The 18,994-nt window shown below is 45.2% G+C and overlaps 1 protein-coding gene across 7 annotated transcripts in view; it reads left to right on the top strand.

Moving 5' to 3' along the window:
* Positions 1–9,130: 9,130 nt before the first annotated feature.
* Positions 9,131–18,994, top strand: part of ZNF469 (zinc finger protein 469) — a 463,146-nt gene continuing 453,282 nt past the window's right edge. For all 7 annotated transcript variants that reach the window (XR_011315266.1, XR_011315263.1, XR_011315267.1 and 4 more), the window contains exon 1: positions 9,131–9,262. The gene's annotated coding sequence lies outside the window, so the exon portion shown is untranslated. The remainder of the gene's footprint in view (positions 9,263–18,994) is intronic.

Genomic DNA, 18,994 nt, shown 5'->3' with positions numbered 1-18,994 from the left:
CCCTTAATAAATCCCCCCACACACTTAATAAATCCCCCCAAACACACTGAATAAATCCCCCCCACACACTGAATAAATCCCCCCAAACACACTGAATAAATCCCCCCCACACACTGAATAAATCCCCCCACACACTTAATAAATCCCCCCACACACTTAATAAATCCCCCCACATACTCCCCATAAACCCACCCCACGCTGAATCTTCGGTGTCTTCAGCTCCACAGCACAGGAGCACTTACCACCAAGTGTCTTCTGTCTCCTGCGCGCCGGATAGTGACGCCAGCAGCGTGATCACATGACTTGATCACGCTGCTGGCGTCGCTCTGACCCAGCGGTCAGAGCCTCAATTGTACTCGCAGCTGGTAGATGTCTGCGAGTACAATTGATCTCCGGGAGCCGGCGAGCTGCAGCTTCTCTGTGCCGGCTGTCAGCTTGACAGTCGGCACAGAGAACAGCTGACTCCCGTTCCCCGCGGCACACCCGACCATGTGTCGCGGCACACTAGTGTGCCGCGGCACACTGGTTGAAAAACACTGTCCTAGACGGTGGACTGGACTCCGGGAAAATGGCTGCTGGCTGGGGCGGCGCATGCGCAGATGGAGATCTTGGGAGATGAGATCTCGGATATCAGCATTGAGATCTCATCTCCTGAGATCTTGGTTTGGTGCTGAGATCTCCATCTGCGCATGTGCCGTCCCCACGGCCGGCAGCCATTTTCTTGTAGTTCAGTCCACAGCATAGGAAACCATGTCACTGCAGGGGCTCTGGGCTTTCACAAGTTGTCGAGAGACCCCGCACCACCGAACACCCACAGCACCGAACACCTGCAGTGGCACGCCGCACCGGACACCCCCTCATCCCAGCCTGCTGCGGGTAAGGTATATCGGCATTATAAGACGCACCCTCATTTTCCCCAAACAATTTTGGGAAAAAAGTGCATCTTATAATCCGAAAAATACAGTAATCAAGAAGTTTACAACCCATGACACTGTAGTTATCTCCCTGGTTGTGGACGGCAGCGAAAAATTGATGAAAGGTTACAACGCAGGAAAGCCCGGATGGTGGATAAGCAGCTCCAATCAAGGTCCAAACAAATCCAAGCTGTCCTGCAGGCTCAAGGGGCATCAGTGTCAGCGCAGACTATCCATCCACATGGGAATGAAATGAAACACTATGGCAGGAAAAAAGGACATAAAAAAGATAGACTGCAGTTTGACAAAATGTACGGGAGTAAGTCAAAATCCTTCTGGGAAAGCGTTTGTGGACAGATGAGACCAGGTAGAGCTTTTTGGTAAAACACATCATTCTACTGTTTATCGAAAACAGAATGAGGCCTACAATAAAAGAACACAGTACCTACAGTCAAGTATGCTGAAGATTCAAAGATGTTTTGAGGTTGTTTTGCTGCCTCTGGCACTGGGTGCCTTGACTGTATGCAAGGTATCATGATATCTGAACATTACCCAAGGATGTTGAGTGGCAATGTAGTGCCCAGTGTCAGAAATCTGGGTTGTGTCCTAGGTCATGGGTCTTCCAGCAGGAAGCCTTCACATATGAGAGACCTTAAAGGGAATCTGTGTGTAGGATTGTCCCTTCTATGTCATCTATATGAGCATGTAGGTCATAGGAAGCTGAATAAAACATCACCTTGATATCTGTGATCTGATGTCTTATTCCAGAGAAATCCATGTTTTTTTGTTATATGTACATGAGCTCTTCCAGGCTATGGGACAAGCACTGATCTGCATGAGAATCTACCTCCAAGGCTTATTTTACCAATGAGATGCATGATGGTTACCAATGTGATGTGTTATGATACGGTGGTCTAGGAGCAACATGGAACGAGCTCTGAAGGAAGTGGTAACTGTACAGACCGCAGACCCTAAGCTCAACACAACACTAGAAGTGGCCGTGGAATGCTCCTAACTCTCGCTAGGCATCTCGTCACAGCCTAACAGCTAACTACCCCTAAAGATAGAAGCAGGAAAGCTATCTTGCCTCAGAGAAAATCCCCAAAGGATAGATTAGCCCCCCATAAATAATGACTGTGAGTGGAGAGGGAAAAGACATACACAGAATGAAACCAGGGTGAGCACAGGAGGCCAGTCTAACTAAATAGATAGGACAGGATGGAATACTGTGCGGTCAGTATAAAACACTACAAAAATCCACGCAGAGTTTACATAAATCTCCACACCTGACTAAAGGTGTGGAGGGCAAATCTGCCTCCCAGAGCTTCCAGCCAGACAGAATTAATTCACACTGATAAGCTGGACAAACATAGAAAGCACAGAATGGATAAGTCTACAATCTATGGACAGAAAAGGGCAAGCAAAAACTTAGCTTAGCTGAACTGGTCAGGATAACAGGGAACTCCAAAGAGATGTGAATCCAACCAGGAACCATTTACAAGTGGCACTGGCTGAAGATAGAGCCAGACTTAAATAGCCGAGCAGAAGAGACGATAAGTGGAGGCAGCTGATGACAGCTAACTCCAAGGAGCAGCCATACCACTAGAAACCACAAGAGGGAGCCCAAGAGCAGAACTCACAAAAGTGCCACTTACAACCACCGGAGGGAGCCCAAGAGCGGAATTCACAACAGTACCCCCCCCCCTTGAGGAGGGGTCACCGAACCCTCATCAGAGCCCCCAGACCGATCAGGACGAACCAAGTGAAAAGCACGAACCAAATCGGTGGCATGGACATCGGAGGCAACAACCCAAGAATTATCCTTCTGGCCATAACCCTTCCACTTGACAAGATACTGAAGCCTCCGCCTCAAAAAACGAGAATCCAAAATCTTCTCAACCTCATATTCCAACTCTCCCTCAACCAACACCGGGGCAGGAGGGTCAACCGAGGGAACAACGGGCACCACATATCTCTGCAACAAAGATCTATGGAAAACATTATGAATGGCAAAAGAGGCAAGAAGAGCCAAACGAAAAGACACCGGATTAATAATTTCAGAAATTTTATAAGGACCAATAAACCGAGGCTTAAACTTAGGGGAAGAAACCTTCATAGGAACATGACGAGAAGACAACCAAACCAAATCCCCCATACGAAGCCGGGGACCAACACACCGACGGCGGTTGGCAAAACGTTGAGCCCTTTCCTGAGACAACGTCAAATTATCAACCACATGAGTCCAAATCTGCTGCAGCCTGTCCACCAAAGAATCAACACCAGGACAATCAGAAGGCTCAACCTGCCCAGAAGAAAAACGAGGATGAAAACCAAAATTACAAAAGAAAGGTGAAACCAAAGTAGCCGAACTAGCCCGATTATTAAGGGCAAACTCGGCCAACGGCAATAAAGACACCCAATCATCCTGATCAGCAGACATAAAGCATCTCAAATAGGTCTCCAAGGTCTGATTAGTTCGCTCAGTTTGGCCATTAGTCTGAGGATGAAACCCCGAAGAAAAAGACAAATCAATGCCCATCCTAGCACAAAAGGCCCGCCAAAATCTAGAGACAAACTGAGAACCTCTGTCAGACACAATATTCTCCGGAATGCTATGCAAACGAACCACATGCTGAAAAAATAATGGAACCAGATCTGAGGAGGAAGGCAACTTAGGCAAAGGTACCAGATGGACCATTTTAGAGAACCGGTCACAAACAACCCAGATAACAGACATCTTCTGGGAAACAGGAAGATCCGAAATAAAATCCATGGAAATATGCGTCCAGGGCCTCTCAGGGACCGGCAAAGGCAAAAGCAACCCACTAGCGCGGGAACAGCAAGGCTTGGCCTGGGCGCAAGTCCCACAGGACTGCACAAAAGCACGCACATCCCGCGACAAGGAAGGCCACCAAAAGGACCTAGCAATCAAATCTCTGGTACCAAAAATCCCAGGATGCCCAGCCAACACTGAACAATGAACCTCAGAAATTACCTTACTTGTCCATCTATCAGGAACAAACAGCCTCCCCACTGGACAGCGGTCAGGCCTATCAGCCTGAATTTCCTGAAGCACCCGCCGCAAATCAGGGGAGACAGCAGAAAGAATCACCCCCTCCTTAAGAATGCCAACCGTCTCAAGGACTCCAGGAGAATCAGGCGAAAAACTCCTAGAGAGGGCATCAGCCTTAACATTCTTAGATCCCGGAAGATACGAGACCACAAAATCAAAACGGGAGAAAAACAGGGACCATCAAGCCTGTCTAGGATTCAGCCGCTTGGCCGACTCGAGGTAAATCAGATTCTTCTGATCGGTCAGGACCACAACACGGTGTTTGGCTCCCTCGAGCCAATGTCGCCACTCCTCAAACGCCCACTTCATAGCCAACAACTCCCGATTGCCAACATCATAATTGCGTTCCGCAGGCGAAAACTTTCTGGAAAAAAAAGCACACGGTTTCATCAAAGAACCATCAGACTCCCTCTGAGACAAAACGGCCCCTGCCCCAATCTCAGAAGCGTCGACCTCAACCTGAAAAGGAAGAGAAACATCCGTTTGACGCAACACAGGGGCAAAAGTAAATCGGCGTTTAAGCTCCTGAAAGGCCTCAACAGCCTCAGAGGACCAATTCGTCACATCAGCGCCTTTCTTCGTCTAATCAGTAAGGGGCTTAACCACACTGGAAAAGTTGGCAATGAAACGGCGATAGAAATTAGCAAAACCCAAAAATTTTTGAAGACCCTTCACAGATGTGGGTTGGATCCAGTCATGAATAGCTTGGACCTTAACAGGATCCATTTCTATAGACAAGGGAGAAAAAATAAAACCCAAAAAAGAGACCTTCCGAACTCCGAATAGGCACTTAGACCCCTTCACAAATAAAGCATTATCACGAAGGATCTGGAACACCATCCTGACCTGCTTCACATGAGACTCCCAATCATCGGAAAAAATCAAAATATCATCCAAATATACGACCATGAATTTATCAAGATAATTGCGGAAAATATCATGCATGAAAGACTGGAACACAGATGGAGCATTAGAGAGCCCAAATGGCATCACAAGGTATTCAAAATGGCCTTCGGGCGTATTAAATGCAGTTTTCCATTCGTCACCCTGTTTAATATGAACAAGATTATATGCCCCTCGGAGGTCAATCTTAGTAAACCAACTAGCCTCCTTAATCTGAGCAAACAAATCAGTAAGCAAAGGCAAGGGGTATTGGAATTTGACCGTGATCTTATTAAGAAGACGATAATCAATACAGGGTCTCAAGGAGCCATCCTTCTTAGCAACAAAAAAGAAACCCGCTCCCAATGGTGACGAAGAGGGCCGAATATGCCCTTTCTCCAAAGATTCCTTAACATAGCTCCGCATGGCGGCATGCTCTGGCACAGACAGATTGAAAAGTCGGCCCTTAGGGAACTTACAACCAGGAATCAAGTTAATAGCACAATCACAGTCCCTGTGCGGAGGAAGGGAACTGGACTTGGGCTCATCAAATACATCCTGGAAATCCGACAAAAACTCAGGGACCTCAGAAGAGGGGGAAGAGGAAATTGACATCAAAGGAACGTCACTATGTACTCCTCGACAACCCCAACTAGTCACCGACATAGTTTTCCAATCCAGCACCGGATTATGTTCCTGTAACCATGGAAATCCCAGTACAACAACATCATGCAGGTTATGCAACACCAGAAAACGGCAATCTTCCTGATGTGCAGGAGCCATGTACATAGTCATCTGTGTCCAGTACTGAGGTTTATCCTTGGCCAAGGGTGTAGCATCAATGCCCCCTCAAAGGAATAGGGCACTGCAAAGGCTGCAAGGAAAAACCACAGCGCCTGGCGAATTCTAAGTCCATTAAGTTCAGGGCAGCGCCTGAATCCACAAATGCCATGATAGAAAAGGACGACAATGAGCAAATCAGGGTCACAGATAAGAGAAATTTAGGCTGTATAGTACTAATGGTAACAGACCTAGCGACTCTCTTAGTACGCTTAGGGCAATCAGAGATAACATGAGCCGAATCACCACAGTAAAAACACAGCCTATTCTGACGTCTGAATTCCTGCCGTTCTATTCTAGTCAAAATCCTATCACATTGCATAGGTTCAGGACTTTGCTCAGAGGATACTGCCATATGGTGCACAGCTTTGCGCTCGCGCAGACGCCGATCAATCTGAATGGCTAGAGACATAGATTCGCTCAAACCGGCAGGCGTAGGAAAGCCCACCATAACATCTTTAAGGGTTTCAGAAAGACCTTTTCTGAAAATAGAAGCCAGAGCCTCTTCATTCCATTTAGTAAGCACAGACCATTTTCTAAATTTCTGGCAGTATAACTCTGCCGCTTCCTGACCTTGGCACAAGGCCAACAGGGTTTTTTCCGCATGATCCACAGAATTAGGTTCGTCATACAATAATCCGAGCGCTTGAAAAAATGCATCTACATTCAATAATGCCGGATCCCCTGTTTCAAGAGAAAAAGCCCAGTCTTGACGGTCACCACGCAGCAAGGATATGATGATTTGTACTTGCTGAATGGGATCACCAGAAGAACGGGGTTTCAAAGCAAAAAACAATTTGCAGTTATTTTTAAAGTTCAAAAACTTGGATCTGTCCCCAAAAAAAACAAATCAGGAGTAGGAATTCTGGGCTTTAAAGCCGGAGTCTGGACAACATAGTCCTGGATACACTGTACTCTTGCAGCAAGTTGATCCACACGAGAAAACAAACCCTGAACATCCATGCCAGAGCATATATCCTGCACCACCCAGATATCAAGAAAAAAAGAAAAAAAAAGACAAACTAGAGCACAGAAAAAAAATGGTTCAGAACCTTCTTTTCCTTCTTTTGAGATGCATTTAATTCATTTAAGGCCACTTGTACTGTTATGATACGGTGGTCTAGGAGCAACATGGAACGAGCTCTGAAGGAAGTGGTAACTGTACAGACCGCAGACCCTAAGCTCAACACAACACTAGAAGTGGCCGTGGAATGCTCCTAACTCTCCCTAGGCATCTCGTCACAGCCTAAGAGCTAACTACCCCTAAAGATAGAAGCAGGAAAGCTATCTTGCCTCAGAGAAAATCCCCAAAGGACAGATTAGCCCCCCACAAATAATGACTGTGAGTGGAGAGGGAAAAGACATACACAGAATGAAACCAGGATGAGCACAGGAGGCCAGTCTAACTAAATAGATAGGACAGGATGGAATACTGTGCGGTCAGTATAAAATACTACAAAAATCCACACAGAGTTTACAAAAAATCTCCACACCTGACTAAAGGTGTGGAGGGCAAATCTGCCTCCCAGAGCTTCCAGCCAGACAGAATTAATTCACACTGATAAGCTGGACAAACATAGAAAGCACAGAATGGATAAGTCCACAATCTATAGACAGAAAAGGGCAAGCAAAAACTTAGCTTAGCTGAACTGGTCAGGATAACAGGGAACTCCAAAGAGATGTGAATCCAACCAGGAACCATTTACAAGTGGCACTGGCTGAAGATAGAGCCAGACTTAAATAGCCGAGCAGAAGAGACAATAAGTGGAGGCAGCTGATGACAGCTAACTCCAAGGAGCAGCCATATCACTAGAAACCACAAGAGGGAGCCCAAGAGCAGAACTCACAAAAGTGCCACTTACAACCACCGGAGGGAGCCCAAGAGCGGAATTCACAACAGTGATGGTTACCAATGTGTGTTGTATGATGGTTACCAGTGTGTGATGATACCTGACATATCTGCAGTTTCCTCTCAGCTTCAGCTTCCATCTCTCAGACAGACAGGGTTGCAATATCTTTACAATTCAGCAGAGCTGAGAGAGCTGCAACAATGTGTTTGCAAGAAGACGAAGTTCAGTTGTTCTGTGTCAGTTACTTGTCTCACACTGGCAATGCCTCCTTTTATTTAGACTAGGCTATGGAGGTGGAGTCTCCGGGAGATCAGTGTCCGCTCCATAGCCTGGAACAGCTTATATACATAGAAGAAAAACATTGATTTCTCTGGAATAAGACATCAGATCGCAGATGACAAGGTGTCATTTTATTCAGCTTCCCATCACCTACATGCTCATATAGGCGGCTTAGGAGGGATGATCCTAGTGACAGATTCCCTTTAAGGTAGAATGAGCAGGACAGATCCACCCTCAGATTACAAGATCCTAGAGAGTGATGCTACATGAGATCTGCAGAAGTAATAAGCCCTGTGTCACGATCCATGTTTGGATCTGTGGCAGATCTGGTTTCCTTCAGATTAAAACCTTTTTTCCTTTCAGGTCATCAGGGGTTAATGCAGTTTTTCCCCAGTGGCCGCTGGTGTAATTGCATTACAGCTTGTTCTGCTGTTGTGGGTGGTGACCACTCCCACCTTCCTTTAAAAGGTCACCTGGTTCATCAGCTGACTGTTTGTTATAGAGGTCCTTTGGATACCAACCTTGCTGGAATAGGAGCTTGCTGAGTGCTGTTGTTCTACGGCTGAATACTTATTCCTGGTGCCTTACTCTGCTGTGCGGTGCATTGCAACAGAGAAAGTTAAGCGTGGTGTTATTGTTTCTTTGTCCCTTTGTTGTTTGTAACTTTCCCAGTGTTGTATTAGTGCAGCGGTGGGACCAGTGCTCTCACCTGCCAGTTGCCTACATAGGGATTAAGTGCAGGGCAAGTGAGGGACAAGGTATCCTGGTCGGCGAAGGGTTGAAAGAACCCATATAGGGACGGTAGCAAGATCAGGGCACAGCCTCAGGTGAGTGCAGTAGGTGCCCATTCCCCGTTCCCTACCGACAGGGCCCACCGTTGTTAAAGTGTCCCCGTTGTACCCTTGTGTGTTTCACCGTTTTGTGACCAACCACCCGCCGGGTCGTGTCACACCAGGACAGTCACAGTGTGACACCCTGAATATCCTTGCTACTGAGGTAATGGGCAGATAAATAAACCACCGCACGTCTTCCCAGTCATTGTGAAGCAATGTATCAGTGCAATGGACTTTGACTAGCTGTATGCTAATCTACTGTCAGTTTTTTGCCAAACCCTAAGTTTTGGCAAATTAACTATAGCAATCGAAATGGAGATTAGTGATAAGATCCTCATAACTGGATACGCAAGGACTCTCCATAGAGCGAACGTTCAGCGGGATCAGGGTTAAATATCTGCAAAGGGGGTGGAGAAGGGAATCCCAGGCTGGAACTTGAGACTTCAGCTGAGAAAGAAGGTTTCAGACATAATGATGCAGCTCAGCACACAGAGTCTCAGGATGAGAATGTAACTCGCAGGCTGGGAGGAATGTCCACAGTCATTCCTATAGGGAGGACCTATAGCCATGCATGAGACTGTCACCTGCAGGGTAAGTGCACAGCCCAAATGGACATGTCCTGCATTTTGCACTGTGTGACTAGAGCAGGGCTGCAGCCTTGGTGTATAAGTCGTGCAGCTGTGCCGCTGCAGCTGTCGCTGTGTATGGAGCATTACCTGGAAAGGTGCTGCTGTGGCCGCTTATCACTCTGCATTATTACTAATTGATAGCTGCATTTATCTGTCGTCATTATGACAAAATGAGCTTTCTGCCGGGTTTAACCTGTTGCTTACTTGGGTGAGAGCATGTGCCTTAGGGTTAGGGTTAACCCTAGAGTATACAGTGTACGCTAATAGCATTCAGAAATCGCCGTGAAAATCAGCAAACTGTCATAGGAAACAAAGGGACGCCTCCTATAAGTGAAGAGGTCTGGTTTTGGGGAGAGGCCTGTCCTATGTACTGAAGACCATTGTTGCAGTGCTCAGTTCTGGTTTGGGTCTTGACAACTTTGTGATTGGAGGTGACATGGGAGTTTTGCTATGGAGCAATGTTAATTAAAGCTGGGAAATCTGCCTGGAATATGGTGCTAATATGGATTAAACAAAGGTGGTGTGAATGGTTTGTGCCCAGGAATGAATGGTGATACCGTACACTATATATAGTCACTAGGATGCACTGACATACCAGGGAAAGTCAGAAACTGAATGAGGTGGCGGCCGGGAGCTAGAGAGCGATCCGCGCGAGCTCTTCTACTGTCAAACTCCGGCCATGTGTTCAGAGCTCAGGAAATACCTGAGCCAATCGGATGACAGCATCAGGATCACTCAGATCCCAATATTAGCAGGATGATAAAACATCATCCATCTTTACTAGAAAACATCTGTGAGAGTTGTGATCGCTTCCTTTTCTGCCTTTCATGGAGCGAATCTATCAGCTGTTGTCCTCGGTATTCGACACTCTATCGAGACTCCCGAATCACGAATATCCACATTATATAATGTCCTTAGAAATGGATAATGAGAAACACTGACAAAGTCCTTAATACGTCCACCTGCAGCCCAGTATCCACATCAGAATCATGTAGATCCCAAAAGTCTCTCTTTTTAGTAATCCAAATGGCCCTGGAATTAGAAACAGACTGACAGCTTGTAACGTCGTGAAATGAAGAAGCTTAACGTCAGGGTGACAGCATCTGTCAAAAAAAAAAGAAACAAAGAAAAAAAAACAAAAAACCCCAAAGCTGCAGATCTCTACATGTAGTCACCTAGGACGGCTATTGGCCGACAGTTTCCAGAGAGACCAGAACAACTAATGTGGGAGGAAAGGAACTTGGCAACGTTTAGAATCTCTTGTATAAAATAAAAGTTCTCAAACTATTCCGAAGTTAGATAAGTTGTTCTCAGAAATGTATGTGACGGCTCTGGAACAATTCCACGCAGACTATATGGGCGGCCTGCAGAGAGAGCACTGATCGGATGCAGGGTCCTAACGGGCTTTATTATCGGGAGTTATGATCGGATGCAGGGTCCTAACAGGCTTTATTATCGGGAGTTATGATCGGATGCAGGGTCCTAACGGGCTTTATTATCGGGAGTTATGATCGGATGCAGGGTCCTAACAGACTTTATTATCGGGAGTTATGATCGGATGCAGGGTCCTAACAGACTTTATTATCGGGAGTTATGATCGGATGCAGGGTCCTAACGGGCTTTATTATCGGGAGTTATGATCGGATACAGGGTCCTAACAGACTTTATTATCGGGAGTTATGATCGGATGCAGGGTCCTAACGGGCTTTATTATCGGGAGTTATGATCGGATGCAGGGTCCTAACAGGCTTTATTATCGGGAGTTATGATCGGATGCAGGGTCCTAACGGGCTTTATTATCGGGAGTTATGATCGGATGCAGGGTCCTAACAGACTTTATTATCGAGAGTTATGATCAGATGCAGGGTCCTAACAGGCTTTATTATCGGGAGTTATGATCGGATGCAGGGTCCTAACAGGCTTTATTATCGGGAGTTATGATCGGATGCAGGGTCCTAACGGGCTTTATTATCGAGAGTTATGATCGGATGCAGGGTCCTAACAGGCTTTATTATCGGGAGTTATGATCGGATGCAGGGTCCTAACAGGCTTTATTATCGGGAGTTATGATCGGATGCAGGGTCCTAACAAGCTTTATTATCGGGAGTTATGATCGGATGCAGGGTCCTAACAGGCTTTATTATCGGGAGTTATGATCGGATGCAGGGTCCTAACAGGCTTTATTATCGGGAGTTATGATCAGATGCAGGGTCCTAACAGGCTTTATTATCGGGAGTTATGATCGGATGCAGGGTCCTAACAGGCTTTATTATCGGGAGTTATGATCGGATGCAGGGTCCTAACGGGCTTTATTATCGGGAGTTATGATCGGATGCAGGGTCCTAACAGGCTTTATTATCGGGAGTTATGATCGGATGCAGGGTCCTAACAGGCTTTATTATCGGGAGTTATGATCGGATGCAGGGTCCTAACAGACTTTATTATCGGGAGTTATGATCGGATGCAGGGTCCTAACAGACTTTATTATCGGGAGTTATGATCGGATGCAGGGTCCTAACGGGCTTTATTATCGGGAGTTATGATCGGATGCAGGGTCCTAACGGGCTTTATTATCGGGAGTTATGATCGGATGCAGGGTCCTAACAGGCTTTATTATCGAGAGTTATGATCAGATGCAGGGTCCTAACAGACTTTATTATCGGGAATTATGATCGGATGCAGGGTCCTAACAGACTTTATTATCGAGAGTTATGATCAGATGCAGGGTCCTAACAGACTTTATTATCGGGAATTATGATCGGATGCAGGGTCCTAACAGACTTTATTATCGAGAGTTATGATCAGATGCAGGGTCCTAACAGGCTTTATTATCGGGAATTATGATCGGATGCAGGGTCCTAACAGACTTTATTATCGAGAGTTATGATCAGATGCAGGGTCCTAACAGACTTTATTATCGAGAGTTATGATCGGATGCAGGGTCCTAACAGACTTTATTATCGGGAATTATGATCGGATGCAGGGTCCTAACAGACTTTATTATCGGGAGTTATGATCGGATGCAGGGTCCTAACAGGCTTTATTATCGAGAGTTATGATCGGATGCAGGGTCCTAACAGGCTTTATTATCGGGAGTTATGATCGGATGCAGGGTCCTAACAGACTTTATTATCGGGAGTTATGATCGGATGCAGGGTCCTAACAGGCTTTATTATCGGGAGTTATGATCGGATGCAGGGTCCTAACAGGCTTTATTATCGGGAGTTATGATCGGATGCAGGGTCCTAACAGGCTTTATTATCGGGAGTTATGATCGGATGCAGGGTCCTAACAGACTTTATTATCGGGAGTTATGATCGGATGCAGGGTCCTAACAGACTTTATTATCGAGAGTTATGATCAGATGCAGGGTCCTAACAGACTTTATTATCGGGAGTTATGATCGGATGCAGGGTCCTAACAGACTTTATTATCGAGAGTTATGATCAGATGCAGGGTCCTAACAGACTTTATTATCGGGAGTTATGATCGGATGCAGGGTCCTAACAGACTTTATTATCGAGAGTTATGATCAGATGCAGGGTCCTAACAGGCTTTATTATCGGGAATTATGATCGGATGCAGGGTCCTAACAGGCTTTATTATCGGGAGTTATGATCGGATGCAGGGTCCTAACAGGCTTTATTATCGGGAGTTATGATCGGATGCAGGGTCCTAACAGGCTTTATTATCGGGAATTATGATCGGATGCAGGGTCCTAACAGGCTTTATTATCGGGAGTTATGATCGGATGCAGGGTCCTAACAGGCTTTATTATCGGGAGTTATGATCGGATGCAGGGTCCTAACAGGCTTTATTATCGGGAATTATGATCGGATGCAGGGTCCTAACAGGCTTTATTATCGGGAGTTATGATCGGATGCCGGGTCCTAACAAGCTTTATTATCGGGAGTTATGATCGGATGCAGGGTCCTAACAGGCTTTATTATCGGGAGTTATGATCGGATGCAGGGTCCTAACGGGCTTTATTATCGGGAGTTAATATGACCATTTGGTTTCTACTTTGGGTTCACTTTGGATAATTTGCAGAATATATTATAGAATACTAATTTCCAAAAATATTAATAGAATCACTCGTTAATCAATCTGCTAGGTAAAATAATGAAGGATTATATTCTCCAAGGGTTTCTTCTGCCAAATACAAATTGGGAGAAGGTAACCTATGGGGTAAAGCCAGGATTTCACATTGTGCCCCCCAGTCTCAGTCCTGCACCCCAGTATTATGGCCCTGAATAAGAAGCGAGTCTCTGTAGATCATGCTTGTAAAGCCTATCTATCTATATACATAATAATCTATATACAAAATTATCTAAGGGTCACTTCCGTCTGTCTGTCTGTCCTTCTGTCACGGTTATTCCTTCGCTGATTGGTCTTGGCAGCTGCCTGTCATGGCTGCTGCGACCAATCAGTGACGGGCACAGTCCGATTAGTCCCTCCCCTACTCCCCTGCACTCACCGCTCACACAGGGTTAATGGCAGCGGTAACGGCCAGCGGTGTAACGCACTCCGTTACCGCTGCTATTAACCCTGTGTGTCCCCAACTATTTACTATTGATGCTGCCTATGCAGCATCAATAGTAAAAATATGTCATGTTAAAAATAATTAAAAAAAAACCTGCTATACTCACCCTCCGCCGCCTTTCTCGCTCCTCGCCATGCTCCCGGGACCGCTCCATTGCAAGCGGCAGCTTCCGGTCCCGTCCCAGGGCTGGTGTCTGACAAGGACCTGCCGTGACGTCACGATCATGTGACCGCGACGTCATCATAGGTCCTGCTCACACCAGCCCTGGGACCGGAAGCTGCCGCTTGCAATGGAGCGGTCCCGGGAGCATGGCGAGGAGCGAGAAAGGCGGCAGATGGTGAGTATAGCAGGACTTCAACGGGCTATAGGTGAGTATATGTCTCTACACTACGTGGCTCTGTGCTGGGCAATATACTAAGTGACTGGGCAATATACTACGTGACTGGGCAATATACTACGTGACTGGGTAATATACTACGTGGCTCTGCTATATACTATGTGGCTGGACAAGATACTACGTGACTGGGCAATATACCGTATTACGTGGGCTGTGCTATATACTATGTGGCTGGGCAATACGTGACTGGGCAATATACTACGTCGCTGGGCAATAGACGTGGCTGGGCAATATACTACGTGACTGTGCAATATACTACGTGGCTGGGCAATATACTACGTGACTGGGCAATATACTACGTGACTGGGTAATATACTACGTGGCTCTGCTATATACTATGTGGCTGGACAAGATACTACGTGACTGGGCAATATACCGTATTACGTGGGCTGTGCTATATACTATGTGGCTGGGCAATACGTGACTGGGCAATATACTACGTCGCTGGGCAATAGACGTGGCTGGGCAATATACTACGTGACTGTGCAATATACTACGTGGACATGCATATTCTAGAATACTTGATGCATTAGAATCGGGCCACCATCTAGTATATATATAAGATCCGCATCCTGGCCAGTCTTCAGCAGAAATCCACCACCTGCTCCAATGAGGACATCACTACGGAATATCTGGAAAGGACAATGTATTTGTAATCGCCAACAGCATTTCACCTTTTTTTTGTTACGTTTCCCTCTGATCTGATCAGTTTTAATGGTTATTTACTATGAAATCATTCTGGATATATCACTGTAAGGACTGGGAAGGAGCGAGTCTCTTTGGGAAACAAAAAGAGCGTATTAGAAGGTTATAGGCGACCTGTAATCTGACAAGTGCAGCTGAACATAGATTCACAGACGGACTCCCTGCGGAGCGGGGAACCTCAGCTTAGACTTCCCATATTATTCCCCAAAACAGAAGAAAAAGTGAGAGGAGCACAGGTGCAGATATAAACGTTCCTCTTACACAATATTGGCAGAGTTACACCCCGTAGGTCTATTAATTTACACACAGCTTGGCGGCTTCTACTTTTCATATTTTGTGTATTTTTTGCCACAAGCACGTCATATAAAACACATTTAAGTGTAATGGTCACTTAAGGACTCAATGCACTATATATATTGAGTAGATAGTTGCTGGTAAATTCCTGAACCCCAAAATAAATTCAATTCATCATTATTAATTTAATTTGCAAAAAAAAAAAACAACTGCGGTACAGGCGACATAACTGCAATGATTGGCAAAGGAAATTATGCAACTACATTACTGTCAGGCTTAAAAGCAAAGTGGATCACTTAATACACCTGTGATTACTGGATGCAGGTTTCCTGACCTTGCGGATCGCTCAATGTGAGGCCATGGGCTGCGCTCCTCTTGGCATTATTGCTGGAGTCGAAATAAATACAGCGCAATATTCAATGAGAAGCTGCAGGAGATAATAACATTACCAATAGATTTTCCCCAAACTGTCAGCAGACCTAAAGCCACTTGTTCCCGATCTGTGCTCTGCTGACTGAAGCCTCAAAGCTGCGGGGAACCTGATGTTCTCCAGCAAGCAACCACTGAGGAGTTTAGCTCTGGACATAATTCTGTCCACATGTCTGCAGAAATTAAAGAGTCGCTCCAGATTGGACATACATAGAGTAACATCATCGACGTTCTCCAACGCTCTCCTATTGGCACATTGCCTCCATCACTTTCTTCAAGAACTAACCTACCTCTACAGAAGTCACTCCGCAGTAAATGGTCAAACTACAGACCATCACACACATATCATCTTATGTCAGCGGGATACTCGTTTCCTCCCAGCTGCCCTTCACCATCTGTAGATTCATCTGATTTCAGCACAATCAGAAAAGCGCGTAATAAGCTCCGATATCTGAGACTCCTAATATGTAATACGAACGTCATTCCTCCTGCTATGAGAATAGTGTGAGGTTTAGCTGGTAATATTACTCCTGTATCAGCTTACTGAACGATATATTGTGGGGCCATACATATTACCGCGAGGTTCGGCTTTGGGACAATTTGCACATTTTCTACTCTTGAATCTGGACCTCCTGCCAAACTACTCCGTCCTTCAGGGAGGCTTAGAAACAATGTACATATTCAGTGAGGTCCAACTGGATTTATCTGTACGAGATACATAGACGACGTCCTAGGAAATGTTTGAATGGTCATGTATGGATTCCCCACTGCTACAATGTCTCCCGCGTCTGGGGAGAATAACATGCAGGTTCTTGTACTTTTTGCATTGCTCGGTGTGAGCGGTTCCTCATATTTTCGCTCTAAGTACTGACATAAGCTTCTCCTGCAGATGATATGTTAATAAGGATCGTGCACAAACGTCAGGAATCTCGTTGCAAATATAATACTTCCACATTTGTTTTATTTCAGATAGTTCTTTTTCCTAAGCCGTTATTATTATAAAATCACAGAGCAGAATTGAAAATTCTTATATAAAAACTGCACAAAAATGCTGGATGGCTTCAGACAGAACCGACCTGAGGAGATCACAACATTCTATTAATAATAGTAATAATTACAGCAGCGGATCAGTGTTATATTGTCCAGGTGATGGGATTTCACAACGTGGCCTATTCATATTAATTGATGTCATTTCAATGTGGAGGGAGGGATGTAACGCTTCGTGTTTTTAGGAACGTTCGCGATTCTGCATACGATGAATGGATCTAGATCCAGCTGTGCAACGCGTTGTCTCTCATATTACGCGACATATGGGATCGATGAGCTTGAGACGTAGCAGGGATGAGATTGTCCTTATTACAGAACTGTAAACTACAACCACCTGTCTACTCAGCGGTTCCGGGATTGATGAGTCTGCAATGATCATTAACTACTAGAGGCTTCCATGATTCAATACAATTTCCGTAACTATTGCTAAGAAGATACATATTGTTCCCATAGTCTAATGCGTCCGATCTCATCCCGGCTGTCATTCCGCTACACTATGACATCACCGATTGCTATTCTGCTAATTCTGTCTTCATTCACAGAAAACAAAATGAAACTTTTTTTTTCGTTTATTGCTTAATTTTATTCCATAAAGTCATGGCTAAGTGTGGAACCAAGGGGCTGATCCATCAGGTTTGCTTTTACGGAATTCAGCTGTAAAACTATTTGAAATGCCGCAAAATTTTAGTGCAACGTGTAGTTATGCAAACATTGTGTATCTTTTGGGGACTTTACACCGAAAAGGGTGTGCGCCTTAATAAAAATGGGACATAGTCAAGAGAGGCCAACAAATTCATCTTAAGTTACACCACAGTCCGAGACTGGAGAACATTTCTTATGCTGGTGCAAAGAACCTGAAACAAAAGCGCCAAATTCAGCCCCAAAGTCTTCATACCGTGCACCAGAATGGAAACACAAAAGGAATCATCTGCGCTGCCCACCTTTCCCGCCTCACTAGTATATTTGGGTGTCACTTTTTGTCAATTTCTCTTGAAATCTAGAAAACGCTAAATTCTTAATGCCGAATATGGCTGCAAATAACCCAAATCGAAGCATCAAGTCAGGTCAGTCTTAGGCAACACAAAAAAGAATCCAGAGCAGAAAGCAATTGTATTATTGCACAGGCTACAAAAAATCGGCCAGAAATTACACGATGCTTTCTGTTTGGCATCTGACACATGTTAATGTGCAATTAATGTTCTCTTGAGTGGCGCAAAATTCCTAACAAAAACCCTGCTGGCAGGGCATAGGTTAAGAATATTTATTTAAGAGTGGATCCAAGGAAAACGGTGAAATGTTCGTGTCTGGGAAAGCTGGGGAGGATGGTCAGAGGGGGACATCCCGCTGGGTCCATATTACATAGAACGGACAGGTTGTCAGAAAACTATCTTGGCCCCTGCCGGGACAAGGTGATGAAAGGTTCCTGGCAGAACATGCGGCCGATGGTGGTGCCAACTGTCTCTTACTTTGGGGAGACTGCTGGAATATTACTAAATCTTCAGTATTACCACATCTCGCCTGTTTCCTTCAACGTGCATCAGAAAGAAGCCAATCCATTTTATAAATCAGAAAGCCAATGTCAATAATGGAATATCATGGTGTTGGAATTTGTGACAGAAGGTATTAATGTGTTATTGGCCCATGTAATAGATGTGCAATCATAACGTTTAGTGTTTAATATACCGCACCCATCTATTCAGTGACCACAGATGACTATTTATTGCCTCTCAAGACAACAATATGAGCGAACATCACCGCATCTCCCCCACCTTACGTTTATAGAACAGAAAAAACAACACATCTGATCCAAGTCCTCGTCTCTTACTAATATATTGATGTAGCTATTACTGAGTAAAGTTTTTAGCCCTGAAGTGTGATGTCCCAAATAAAACAGCACTATGTGTGTTTCCATCAATTAGACTCAGAACGGTAGAAGTCTGTGTTATATGGAGTTTTATTTTTCTGTAATATTTAGCTTGGTACAGACCCCTATATACTGACCTGTACCTTACCAAGATGCCAAAAATTTGGCTTGCACCAATCTAGTGACAGAGCCATAAGTCCACCCTTACTTTATATGTTACATGCTACCAAAGCACTATGGGCCCAATAACCAAACAGCTTTGCCATAAATCAGGTGTCACAGGGTTACGACAACAGTGTGGAGCCAGAAGACCGCAGCGTCTGATTGCTCCTACTCCGGCGCTGAGAAGAAGCACTTCTCCTTCCTTTTAAATGTGTTTATTCCTTCTGGCAGAACAGGGGTTAATCGGCCATGT

The sequence above is a fragment of the Ranitomeya imitator genome, chromosome 9 (genome assembly GCF_032444005.1).
Source record: "Ranitomeya imitator isolate aRanImi1 chromosome 9, aRanImi1.pri, whole genome shotgun sequence".
NCBI lineage: Eukaryota > Metazoa > Chordata > Amphibia > Anura > Dendrobatidae > Ranitomeya > Ranitomeya imitator.
The sequence above is the reverse complement of the archived record's forward strand: the minus strand, read 5'-3'. Positions and strand labels throughout refer to the sequence as shown.